The sequence below is a fragment of the Mustela nigripes genome, chromosome 17, assembly GCF_022355385.1.
Source record: "Mustela nigripes isolate SB6536 chromosome 17, MUSNIG.SB6536, whole genome shotgun sequence".
In the NCBI taxonomy this organism is placed as follows: domain Eukaryota; kingdom Metazoa; phylum Chordata; class Mammalia; order Carnivora; family Mustelidae; genus Mustela; species Mustela nigripes.
The window spans coordinates 45028813-45041301 of NC_081573.1; the positions used below are offsets into that span (position 1 = coordinate 45028813).

At 50.4% G+C, this 12489-nt stretch overlaps 1 protein-coding gene across 4 annotated transcripts in view; it reads left to right on the forward strand.

Annotated features, from left to right (window-relative positions):
• Window positions 1-1074: 1074 nt before the first annotated feature.
• Window positions 1075-12489, forward strand: part of ZFHX3 (zinc finger homeobox 3) — a 246602-nt gene continuing 235187 nt past the window's right edge. For 2 of the 4 annotated variants that reach the window (XM_059382054.1, XM_059382055.1), the window contains exon 1: window positions 1075-1248. The gene's annotated coding sequence lies outside the window, so the exon portion shown is untranslated. Of the gene's footprint in view, window positions 1249-11628; window positions 11979-12489 lie in introns of those variants that run through there. The other 2 variants (XR_009400758.1, XM_059382053.1) reach the window with 2 other exon arrangements.

Genomic DNA, 12489 nt, shown 5'->3' on the forward strand with positions numbered 1-12489 from the left:
TTTATTTGTCCTCTGATGGGGGGGTAGGTAATTTTCCTCCTTTAAAAAAAAAATCTCAGATTTGCAATTTAAAGTGGCCTCTATTTTGTCTCTGCTGCTTCTCCGCCTTTCACTTAAATCTTTGCTTTAAGCTGTCCCACTCCATTATTGCCCCCCCCTTGCTCCCCTCTTCTTTGAAGATGCTCTCTTCCTACTTAATTTAAACATTGTTGCATTTGCCAAAAAGAAAAAAGAAAGAAAAAGAAAGGGGAAAAGAACGAAAATAAGCAAGAAAGAAAAGAAAATGAAAAAAAAAAGGGAAAGAAAAAAATCTTTAAAAAAAAATCTTAGCCAGGTTCCTATTGTTGCTTCTCTGCATTTCACTTCTCGGTGTGTATGTGTGTGTGTGCATGTGTGTGTCGTGTGTGTATGTGTGTGTGTGTATGTGTGTGTGTGTTTTAATACATGCATAAACTTTTGGTGCCTCTCTCCCTCTTCCTGGGCTCTTCTCCCATCCTCTCTTCCTGCTCTCCTTGCCCTGCTCATCACTTTCCCCCGGTTTTTTTTTTTTTTTTTTTTTTTTCTCCCTTCCTCCCCTCTGCCTCCCTCCACCTCCCCCTTTTCTTTTTTGCTGAATCTTATTGATCCAGAAGGTGGCTAATTAGCCCTTCCCGTCGTGCCTGGGTAATGAAGCACATGCGCACTGAATTAATCACAGCCATTTTTTGCAGGAAACTAATTAGCAGAATAAAGATCCAAAGACTTTTTTTTCTTTTCACTCATCAGCTCCCACTTCCAGCGCGTCCCCTCCGACCGCTGCAGCCGCCGCCGCCGCCGCCGCCTCCTCCTCCTCCTCCTCCCGGCCGCAGCCGCCGCCGCCACCGCCTGCTTTGCATCCCAATTACAGCCTAGAGCCGCTGCCGCCGCCGCCGCCGCTTCTCCTCCGTGGCCCCTGCCCGCTCCGGGGGCTGTAAACTCCCCGCCAACCATGCTGCTCGGCGGCAGCGGCGGCGGCGGCTCCGGCTCCCCGGCTGCGGCCGCCTCCCGCCCCGGGCTCCGCCGAGCGCGCTCCAGCTCCGCCGCCGCCGCCGCCGCCGCCGCCAGCAGCGCGTCCTCCGCCGCCGCCGACCCCCGTCAGCCGCCGCTGCTGCCTTGATGGGCTCCGCGGCCCGAGCGCCTCTTTTCGGGATTAAAAGCGCCGCCAGCTCCCGCCGCCGCCGCCGCCGCCAGCAGCGCCGCTGCAGCCGCCGCCGCCGGAGAAGCAACCGCGTAAGTGGCAACTTTTCCCTCTTTTTTTTTTTTTCCCGCCGCCGCCGCCGCCGCCGCCTGCTCCTCCTCCTCCTCCCGCCGCCACCGCCCGGACGCGGGGCTCCTCGGGGCGCCCGGGCTGCTTTGCATGGGGCTCGTCCTGCCCCCTCCCGGCTCCCGCGCCCGGCCGCCGCCGCCCGCGCTCCCCGCGCCCGCGCCCTGCTCGCTCGCTGCGTCCCGCTCGCCTTCCCCCTGCGCCAAACTTTCTCTTTCTCTTCTTCTTCCTCCTCCTCCCGCCGCCGCCGCCGCCGCCGCCGAGCCCGGGCCGCCCCCTCCTCCCCGGCCCCCGCGCCGCCGCAGCCGGCAGCCAGCGACCCCCGGGAGGGTGGAGGCGCCCGGGGCGAGGCCCGCGCGCCGAGTTTGGAGGCGCCGCGGGGCAGGGCCGGCCAGGGCGCGGGCCGAGGGCGGGAGGGCGGCCGGGGTCCGGGCGCCGAGACAAAGGCGGCGACCAGCGGCGGGGAGGGGGGGTGTCCGCGGTGCCGAGCGCCCCCGCCCCCGCCACCCCCGGCCCCCAACTTTGCCCCACCCCGAGAGGCGCCGGGGCCCCGGACTGAGCCGCCGAGCGGGGCGCGCACCCGGCCCGGAACAGTCGCCGCGGCCGCCGCCGCCGCCGCCGCCGTTGCCGCCACCGCCGCCACCACCACCACCGGCACCACCACCACCGCTGGCCGGTCGGGCGGGCGCCTTCCGGGCCGGGACTCGACTTGAGGGGGACGCGGCCGCCCGACCGGAGCCGGGGGTCCGAGAGGGGGCGAGGGGGCGAGGGGGCGAGGTGGCCGCCCGACCCTGTACCTGCGCGCTCTCCGCCCTGCCCCACTGGCAGCGCCGCGAGCGCCCAGAGGGGGCTCTGCCCTGGACACTAGGGGCTCCCGGGGGCTCCGGGCTGCGCCGCCGGCCAGGACTAGACGTAGCCTGGCCGGCCTCTCTTTGACCAGCTGAGTTGAGAGACAACGAAGTGTTCCTTTTTTCTTTTTTCCTCCTTCTTCTTTTTTCTTTCGTTCTTCTTTTCTTCTTTTTTTTTTCTTTTTCTTTCTTTTTCTTTCTTTTTTTTTTTTCTTGCTCACACGAATCTGGGATTGTTTACGTTCCATTCTGCACTCACCCCTCGTCCTGCTTCACTCTTTTCTGTTGTGCATTTTCCTGTACCTCTTTCTGCATATCTGTTGGAGAGTAGATGTGAGTGTATTTTATGCAGTGTATTTAAATTGTGAAAGGACTTAATAGTCGTGTGTCTCTTGTGGAGCTCTTACATTAAAAAATACATTTTACTTTACAAATTAATCTGTTGCTCAGAAGCTGACTTTTGCAAAATGTGCAATTCCTCGGGCTGTGGCAAATTCTTTAATTACAAGTGCTTTCAAAAATCACCCAGTCTTTTTAACTTTTCCCTCTTGTTGCTTCCAACTTAAGGTAAATATGACCATTTTTATTGGTCTCAATTACTGAAACTTGATCTAAGGACTGTATGGAAGAAGGAGGCTGATTGTCTTTTTCTGGCCTCCAGTTCTAGTGACTTTTAAAAGGGGGTTTGTTAAGCACCTTTGAAGAATATGACATACGGTGATCGCTTGACTGTAATGCAAATTGGCGAGCATAAATTCACTTTGAATTAAAAAAAAGACTCAAGCCCTTTCTGTGGGGACACTAGAGGATTTATTATTTTTTTTAAAAAATTACTTTTTCCTTCCTACTTTGGGAGAATGGCTAGTTATAGAGCAACTTATTTGGAGGTCTTCAGAAAGAGGCTTGGGAAATGGGAGAGGGGAGAAGATTGATCACAATCTGCATAATCAATAGGGCAGCGTGCTGCAATCGTGTACCTACATTTACTGTAAATTTCTACAATATCTGCAGTGTGGGTGCTCCAGTGCCTTGGTCGGCTTCTTAGAGCGGATTTAGAGGCAGTATAAGCAGAATTTGCTGCCCAGCTCTCTGGAACAATATAGAGGCAGTCCACTCGACAGTGGCTCATTTAAAAACTCCTTCATTTTACTGTACATTTTGGGGGGGGGTGGGCAAATCTGTTTACATATGTGGATTTCAGGTACTGAACCCCCAAGGTGTGGGTATCCTCTAGGTTGGGGGGAGTGGAAAGTATTGGGGGGTGTTAAGGGGTGTGTGTTCACTCATTGAATTGCCACCCTTGGGGGCCCTCCTCTCATCTTAGAATGTTAGATATCTTTAGTGCAAATAATTTAGAAATACAAATACAGTAGAGAGTAATACACCAGAGACTGAAGCAATGTCAAAAGTAAGGATTGCTGTGTGTGCATTTGAGAGAGAGAGAGAAAAAGGGAATACAGACACTTACAGTCAGGCTTGAAAGCTTGGTGGTAGGTGAATCCATATTTGGAGATGATTTTGAAATAGTCTAGCAAATGGTGCACGAACAGGATTTCGTAAAAAGTGTACATGGAGTCGGTTTTGAAGGGACTGTGGTTTGGGGAGATGAGGTGTGGGCAGGAAAACCCACTCTAGGCCTGCAGCCTTCTTCTGTCTGTGTGTCTCCTCCCTTCCCCCTCCGAGAGTTTTAGTTTTTAATTACTTAATGCTGAAACGCACAGGGCTTATATAAATATTTGCAAATGCTCTTTCCTATTGATTTCTCTGAATAAACTGCCCTGCTTAGGTCCAGAGAGGAGGCAATTCAGATCTGTGGACTTTTTAAACATATAAATCTCTGGAGGAGTGTTCATCTGTGCATGCATGTGTTTATGGGTAGAGTTGTAGATATGAAGATTTGGGGGGGCTTTAGGGAGAGTTCAGGCTCTTGGCAGTGTGAACTGTGAAAGCTGGGCTGGAGCTGGCCCCATGGCCTGGCATTCCTGACAGACATGTGTGCGTGCGTGTGTGTGCGTGTGTGTGTGTGTGTGTGTGTGTGTGTGTGTGTGTAAGGCCATGGTGGGTGTCTCCACTGGGGTAGTCTGAATGCATATGCACTTACACTCCCCCCAATCTATCCCCCCCCCCCCCAACTACATATGGAGCAGTTTTCCAGGGCTCAGTGACTGCCTTCTCCTCAGGGTCACATTGAGTTAGAATCTGACCCAAGGTGCAGGAATCCTGCAATGGGGAAATAAAAGAATATACAGAATGGGGTCAGGTCAGCTGCTCAGAGGCCAAAACCCCTACAGCTGCTTTGATTTTATTTTTTTTTGTGTATATTTTAGGCTCCTCCTGCCATGTTACAAATTGTGCCTCCCCCTCTCAGGTGTTTGCTCTGTAGCTTAAAGGCACCAGAGCCTCTTCCTGCGTAGTTGTCTGCTCCCAGCGAGAACAGAAAACCCACAATACCGAATCCAAAACAAAACAAGAGAGGAGGGGGGAGAAGAAAAACCCTATTGAGTTCAGGCAAATAAGGTTGGGTCTCCAGATCCGATTACAAAGCTGCTTTGAATATGCAAGACAGCACACAAGACCAGTTATTCCAGTTACAACAAACTATTAAAAAAAGAGAGAGAGAGAAAAGAAAAGACATGTTTAGGTCGTAATTTGTTAGTACAAGGAAAAGAATCCCACATAAAGCTGCCCTTTCCCCCCCTCCCTTTGCTGGCTTCACATAGAATTCACTCACCCTCTTCCGATATAGGTTCTTTTATTAAAATCTTTTGGGTTTAGGAAGATCGCTGCAAGCAACACATTTTCTGTATTTTTTTTCCCCTCTTTATCTTAGAGGAGAGTTGGCAGGGGTTCTGTGGTTTGCAGTTACACAATATGTTATCATGTTTTTAATCACTAAATCATTGCAGTGGTTATAGATTTACAGTCTTGGGGTATTACAGAGAGGAGCAACGGCGGCTCTATATATGTTTTTGAATTACACCAACGTAAACTGAGCGCAGCAGCTGTGAATATGGTCGGTCGGCCGACTTCAGTCCCCCTTCCCAGCATCTTAGCTCTTTTTCCCCCTCTGTGATTTTTTTTCCGTATTGTTTTGCTTTCTCAAAATAAACTACCCCTGCTCCTGTACTCCTTGTCTCTTCAGCCTCCCCCAGTTTTCATCGTAGACTTCTAACCCCAGATAGGCTAGAATTCAAACTCTTGAAATAGAACTTTGGATCAGAGATGATAATCATAACAACAACAATAATAAAAAGAGTGGACTTCCTGCGAAATCCTCTTGGTTTCCATACCGACCTCCTGTATAGGATGGTGGGCCGATTGCCAATCGGGAGATGGGGGTGGGCAGTGAGAGCGAAGGCGGGCGTGGAGCGCTTGCCTGCCTGAAGCCTCCAGTGTCCTGTCACCGCGAGCCCACTTTCAGCTTCTGTTTTTCATATTATTATGTAACAGAATCCTTGGCAGCATTAAAAATTCAGTATTACAAGCTGATTGTAATGCTGCCTCATTAGACAGCACTGTCTGGCCTTGTATTAAGTGAAACACAGAGCATGGCTTTTAGATTATAAACACCAATAAATATTAAGGATCAGCAGAGGGGGGAACTAGTCAGCTGGCTTTTTGGCCCCTTCTGGTTTTCTCTCTCCTCCCATCTTCCCTTCATTCCTTTTCCTCCTCCCGAGGCCCCCTCCCCCTTTGGTAGCTGTCATCCGTTTTCTGGGGATGCTGATGTGTCGACCCTGGTGACATTTTAGGAAGGCTTTTTATAGAGTTATCTTGTATACACAAAAGGTTTGGAAGTTTGTTTTGTTTTGATCTGCAATAAACAGGTCCTTCACTTTGCTGATGTCATTTCCGTTCATATTTGAGTTGTTTATTGTGCTCCTTCTCAGGGCCCTCTTATCCCTACCCCCACCTCGCTTTTCAGCCAGAGCCTGGGACTGACTGCCTGGGGAAGGGGGGAACGCGTTCCTAAGCTGCCAGGTCTGGGTTCAAAGGCTGAGGGTTGCGTGTCACTGCCTCATCCTAGGGTTCGCCCGCTGGGGAAGATGTTTCCAGCTTAGAATCTGGTTAAACACTCTGACATCCACTTGCCCTGGCATTTCCATGGCATGCAGTGATTCATCTCAGCTTCCTTTCTTTGAAGCGACACCCCCCACACACCCACACACCTATGTCTGTAATACAGCTTTATTGTCCACTTCTCCATGCAGCCCCCCCCCCCAAAAAAAACCCAGCCTTGTAGTGATGATGACTTTGATTCACTCGCAAATCGGAAGCTGGCATTAACGACTTCACGCTGTGAAAAAAGAAAATGTTTTCAGGCGTTGCCCCATGTCCTCCCGGTCCTCCGGACTATCACCTTCTGTCCCTATTCAGGTTTTTTTTTTTCCCCCTTTCACGTTTATTTTTCTGCTCCCTGCCTTGTTGTAGACATAAAGGCAGTTCTCTGGTGTTACTAAAAATGACCACAATGTCCAGTGTCTCTTATTTCCATGTGATCTACAATTGGGAACCCCCTCCTCCAAAAAAAAAAAAAAAAGTGTGGGGAAAGGAAGGAGGGAACACTTTGTAGGTCCCCAAGGCTTTCCTCTAATAGGATGATGGGTTTTAGGTTTAAAAAAATATTATTGTTTTGTTCTTTTAGGTTTAGAAATAATAGGGGGAGAGGGAAAAGCAGTCATTAGGAAGTTCACTGAGCTGCTTTCCAACTAAGACGGGTGAAAAATGAACCTGCATTGACACTTGGCTCTCTGTGAAAGCCCCAGTAACCTCTCCCCCCTTCCGTGGCCCTGGCCTTTTGTTCCTGGAGAACGGAGCTAAGGTGCTTTTTCTCCCAGACCAAAGGCAGCAGGCAAGGAGTCCCCTTGTGTGCTCATCGCCTTTAGATGGCCTTCTCATGGTTATTGTCAATGCAGACTCCCCCAAACAATTGCTCCAGGGAGACACAAAAGCAAAAACATTTGTCCTATTTTTTTAACCTCTTTGTTTTAGGTTTTTTTTTTTTTTTTATCCATTCTTTAAATTTCACAGTTTCTATTTGTCTGCAGAGAGACAAACGAAACAGCATGAAGCACATTTTACCGTAGGCCTCACTGACGATTGGAACAGCCTCAATAGAAATCCAAATTCTAAAACACTGGCTGACTTGGAGGATATGTGAAATTTCAGCTCTGGCTCTTAAGTCAGATTAGCACAGATCTCAACCAAAAATGCACTCAAATGGAAAGATAAGAAAATGGGATTCTCATTTGGGAAGTGTGAACACGGTCATCTTTTGTTTATCTCTTGGTGTCCTGCCCCAAGAAGTGGTTGCTTGAGAGGAAGGAATTGCAAAGCTAAATGAAATTCAGAAAAAAAAATGATCCTGGTTATTGTGCTCCTGGCATATTGTTTAATTGATTGTTTTAACACATGTGTATGGGAGCTGTGGGTACATCCTATGGAATTGGTGCTGTGTTGAGATTTTTTTTTTTTTCTCAAACTACGATTCATATAAAGAGGCCATATTTCCTCCTCCTTTTTCTTTCCTCTCCTGTTTCCTTTTACCTTTCCTCTCCCTCCAACCTGCTTTCTTCCAAGAAATCAGTGGTTTGCATCAGGCTGAGCTTGAAGGGATGTGTCAGACAGTGGGGATAGCCCATGAACAAAACAAGAGTCCACCTCTTTTCCCTGGCCCCAAACAAAGCGCTTCTCTCCTGTAATGTATGGACCCCAATTGCGATGCTGTCCTTAAGCATCCGTCTGCCTTTTCATTAAAATTCTCAATTTCAAGGTTTAGAAACACAAATGTAAGAATCCCCCTGGGTATAAAAGTCTTGCATGGCAAATTCTCTTTGCCCTTTCAGAAATAATATTTTTGTTAGAAAGAGAGAGAGAGAGAAAGAGAGCAAGCTCTTTACCTAACGCTTTAAAGCTGTTTTAAGGCAAGTTCTTTATTTTTTGCTGTCTTAAAACTTGGGCTCTGTAACTTACAATTAATTTGGAAAAGCTCCTTCCAGTCACGGTTTTTAGAAAATGGTTACTCGTTTGTGTCTTTCGTATGTGTGACATGACAGATTTAGGGTCTGAGTTGGGGAGGGTGGTTAAGTAAACTAGATACTTTCCCAGCTACGATTTGGGGGTAAACTAGATACTTTCCCAGCTACGATTTGGGGGTAAAAATTAATAAGCATTGTAGCAATAGATGGAGGCCTTGAGGTATGTGTCAGAGAAATGTGAATCAAAACATCTGTGTAGGCCTTGGCGCAGCAGCCTCCCATGGGTATGAAGGTGAGTGTGGCTGTTCTGAGGAGAGCCTGCATTCTCTGTCCTACCCAGGAGGGCCTAGTCACCCGGCAGGGACCAAGTTCTTAAATATAACTGCCTAGAAATGAAGGGTTGAATTCAGGGCATGACATGCAATTTAGCTCCAAATGTTTTACTGTTTGTTTCAAGGACTTTTGTTTTTGCTCATGCCCTTCCCTGGCTTTTTCTTTGTTATAACCTCAAGTTTATTGAAGCACTAATTTTAAAATCCACGTGTATGTATATTTCCCTAAAAATACCAGGATCTGGAGGAACACACTCATCTCCCTAAACCCCACTGTGCTATGGAAATAGAGAGTCCAGGTTTAGCTACAAGTCAGAATGCTGACATTCACTGTACCTTAGCTCAGAGATCATATTTACCTTTGCTGAAGGAAAGGAGGACCGCGATAGAGAGTGAATGTGCACGTGGAGAGACAGACAAGCCAGTTTGGCTCAGTTGGGATAACTGTAATTTACCGCTGAAGTGTTTGGGGCGGGAGGCGCTGGCCTCTGGCTTGGAGAGGGGGTAAGAGGAGGAGTAGGGAAGAGGTGAGCATCCCCTGGTTTATTTTTAAATATTTATCCTTTTGGCTGTTGCCAGTTACAGTTTACAGATGAGTTGAGACTCGTTATGGACAACTGCCTTTCCCCAGAGTGGGTTTATTTGTCAGCAGTGTTCAGGGGCCATGAAAGTGCCAGGCTGTCCCTGGTGGGGAGGCCATGGGTTTCCCCACAGGTGTCTTGCCCCCAGAAGACTCAGGGCCTGGCAGAGCTGGAGGACAATTTGTATCTTGGATTTCAGGGAAACTGTTGATTCCATCCTAAGTGCAGACATTTCGGAATCCCTCCGAAGACGTGTTGTTTTGCAAATGATAGAAATAAGTTTTGGGACAGGTCATGCCCCAGGTTTTTGGTATTCCTTTGTATTTGTCATGATACAGAGGTCATGGATGACCTGCCTGTGGAGTCACCTGTTAAAATGTTGCCTGTCACACAGGCAGGCTTGATCAGCTCTCAGCCTGTATATAGCTGGTGCTGGATTAAGATAAAGGGGAGGGACCCAGGGTCACTCTCGGTTCCACTTGTCAGGCCTCTGAGGTGCAGAGAGGCTGGTTGCTGTGTCCGCCGCTGGGGACCCCAGCGGTATCCTGCGGGTCCCCCCTAGGGCCTTCTGCCCAGCACCTCCACATCCTCCCAGATGACTTTATAACTGGCTCTTTGGCATTCTGGCTTTGATTTTATTAAAGGTATTTATCTGTCAGCCCACCAGGTTCATGATGTCACCAGATTATGAGGTCGTCCCCTGCTAATGAAAGTTAAGATAAAGCAGCGGAATTAGATTTTCTGGGGAGCATAAACGTTTTCTTAGTGTCTTTATCTAGCAGGCTATGGGTTGCTCCCAGGTAAGACTCAGGAGATTGGGGGTCCTAATGTTCCTGAAGACCTTTCCAGAGACATCTCTGTGTTGTGTGTGCCTCATGACTTGCGTTATTGCTAGCATCATCATCTGCATGCATTATTCATAGTCACCTTTTCAATTAAATTATTAATTGGTTTTCTTTAAGGTGTTCTCGACTCATGTGGCTAATATAAATAATCGTGTGTTTTGAAAACACCACCTGTTCTTGGGTCTGAAGTCAGGTGGTCTGGAAGCCACTCGGCACTGATCACAGTCTGGTTTGCAGAATCATCCTCCACTTATCTTTTTTTGCTCTCCAGTTCCCCTCCCCACACACTCTCTCATGTGTGACAGAATTTGGCTTGTGCTCTCCTTTGTCCCTAATCGGACACGATTCCCTCGAGGCAGTCTTTTCTCCCAGGGTCCTTGCTGAAGGAGGGGAAAAACAAAAAAAAAATGGGAGTCTCTTTTCCCGACTAAAGTGTGAACTCTAGAGAGGGGTTGTTTGTCCCCCAGCAGTTTGGATATTTACGTGAATGTGAACGCAGATGACACTGTGCAGAATGCCTTCTGCATGGAGACACGATAGTTTTCATCAGCCAGGCATCCTGGTTCCTCCTGCCCCAGTGTGTGCTTAATGCTAACACGATTCCATACATACAGCTTTTTGCCTCGTGAGCTTATTATATTTCTCACACTTGCATGGTTCATTATTGTGCAGTCGGAAAGGACTCTCAGGGCTGTGGGGCCAGCCTGGGTGGGTGGCTTTCAGAAAGGGAAAAGCAGGTGCCTTTCTGTGCTGAGACAATCGGGAGTAAAATCAGACTGAGCGTGAGACTCTGACCCGGAGGACAGGGGACTTCCGGCGAGATTTCTGTGGAGCTGGCTTTGCATATCAGAATGGGAAAGGTGAACCTGGGAAGATATTAAGGTGTCCAGCAATGGCTTTGACCCACTGAGGTGGCCCCATTAAATCTGACCTGGCCCTGGAATCTCCCTGTGAAGGGCGTGACGTTTGCCTTATCTGAGATGAGGCGGCTTTTTAAGGCAAGTCTTGTAAAAAAGACTGTAAGCTTGATTGCAAGCTGCAACTGCTTTTCTTCCTCTCTTTCCTTTCCTTCTCTCCCTTGAAAAATCCTATCCTTAAACTCTCAATGGAGAGCTGGGGATGTTTTTCTAAGTTTGTGCAGCTGAAAAACAGAAGTGCTCTGTAAAGCAGTTAATAGGATGGGTGTGTGTTTCAAATAAATTCCTGTCCACATTGGCTAAGGTCCCCATGCTAGAGTGGCCTGGCTGTGACGTGGATGGGGCCCAGAGACCCATGGCTCCGGTTCTGAGGCCCCAGGCTCCTTTTTGTGGCCGAGGGCGCGCCCTTTTCTTCTCGCCCGATTCTAGGCCAGCCCCTGACTTTTGATGAGAGAGGGGTCAGCGCCTGGGAAGGACCGGGCTTTGTTCCCGCCGGGCCGGTTCCCGGGGCAGCGCAGGCCTAGCCGCCCAGGACTCCCGTCCCCGGGCGCGCGGCCCGGCCTGCCCAGAAGCCCGTGCCCGGAGCGCGGCCGTGTGTCCCCGTGTTCCCGCGGGCGTGGGCGCCGCCGAGTACCCGGCCTGCGCCCGGCACGACTGTAGATGTCAGGCTTTGCCCGGGGAGCCGAGCGGCGGCGGGGCTGTGAGTTTCAAATTAACCTTCCGCTTTGTTGCTGTGTAATGTGGATCCCCGAAGGCCCCCCGCCCTGCCCGCCCCCCTTCCCCGGGCGGTGAGCCTGCAAACTGCGAGTTGAGCTTCATTTACATAAAGCGATTCCGGGCGGGCGGGCCGGCGGGTGGCGAGCCGGCGGCGGGCAGGCCGGGGACCCGGACGCGAGCGCCGCGCCCCGTGGGTGAATCCCCGCCGCGCGCCCGGGGACCCTCCCTCCCCGGGGAGGGGCGACCACCAGCCCCCGGCCGCCACCATGAGCCCCCCTCCCCAGCTTGCAGCCCCCCTGCACCTAGCGAGAGCCACCTCGGAGTCCCGGGGGCGGCGGGAGGTGGGAAGAATGCCGCCTGGGGTGCTTAAGTTCGGGGCTCGGGTGCCGCTGGAATTTCCCATTGTCGCGCGCGGCGCGGCCCCCGGACCTTCGAGTGCCTCCTCCCTCCGGAGGTGTGCGGAGCCTTTGTGTGCCAGGTGAGTGGAGCCTCCCTCCCCCTCGCCGGCCAGCCTGCCCGGTTCGCACAGCCGGCCTAGAAAACGGCGGGCAGGTGCTGCAAGTCTTGGCTGAACTTCCCATTCTCTCGGGGCGTGTGGGGGAAGGGCAGGCTGGTTGCACTTGAACTAGTAGATTCCAATTGGAACCTACCTGGGGTGAAAGTGTCTGAATTCTCCGGGGCACGGAGTAAAGCCCTTCTTCCTCCCTTCTCTCCTCCCCCCCTCCTCCCTTCCTTATCTTGCTTTTGGATTAGTTCCTGCCTCCTGAGTAATTGCAGTGCTAGTGCCATTTAAAAGTTTGGGTTCCTCTGCCTAAAAATGTACCCTGTTCAGCGCAAGAGAAGTCACTGGTCAGTTGGAAACAATGTGAAGAATGTGCTTATTGTAGAGTAATTAAAGGGAGAATCAGAGGTTTGGAGCTGGAAGGCACCTTTGGAGATCCATTTGCCCACCCTCTAATTTTCGTTTGTTCGCAGTCTGGAGAAACATT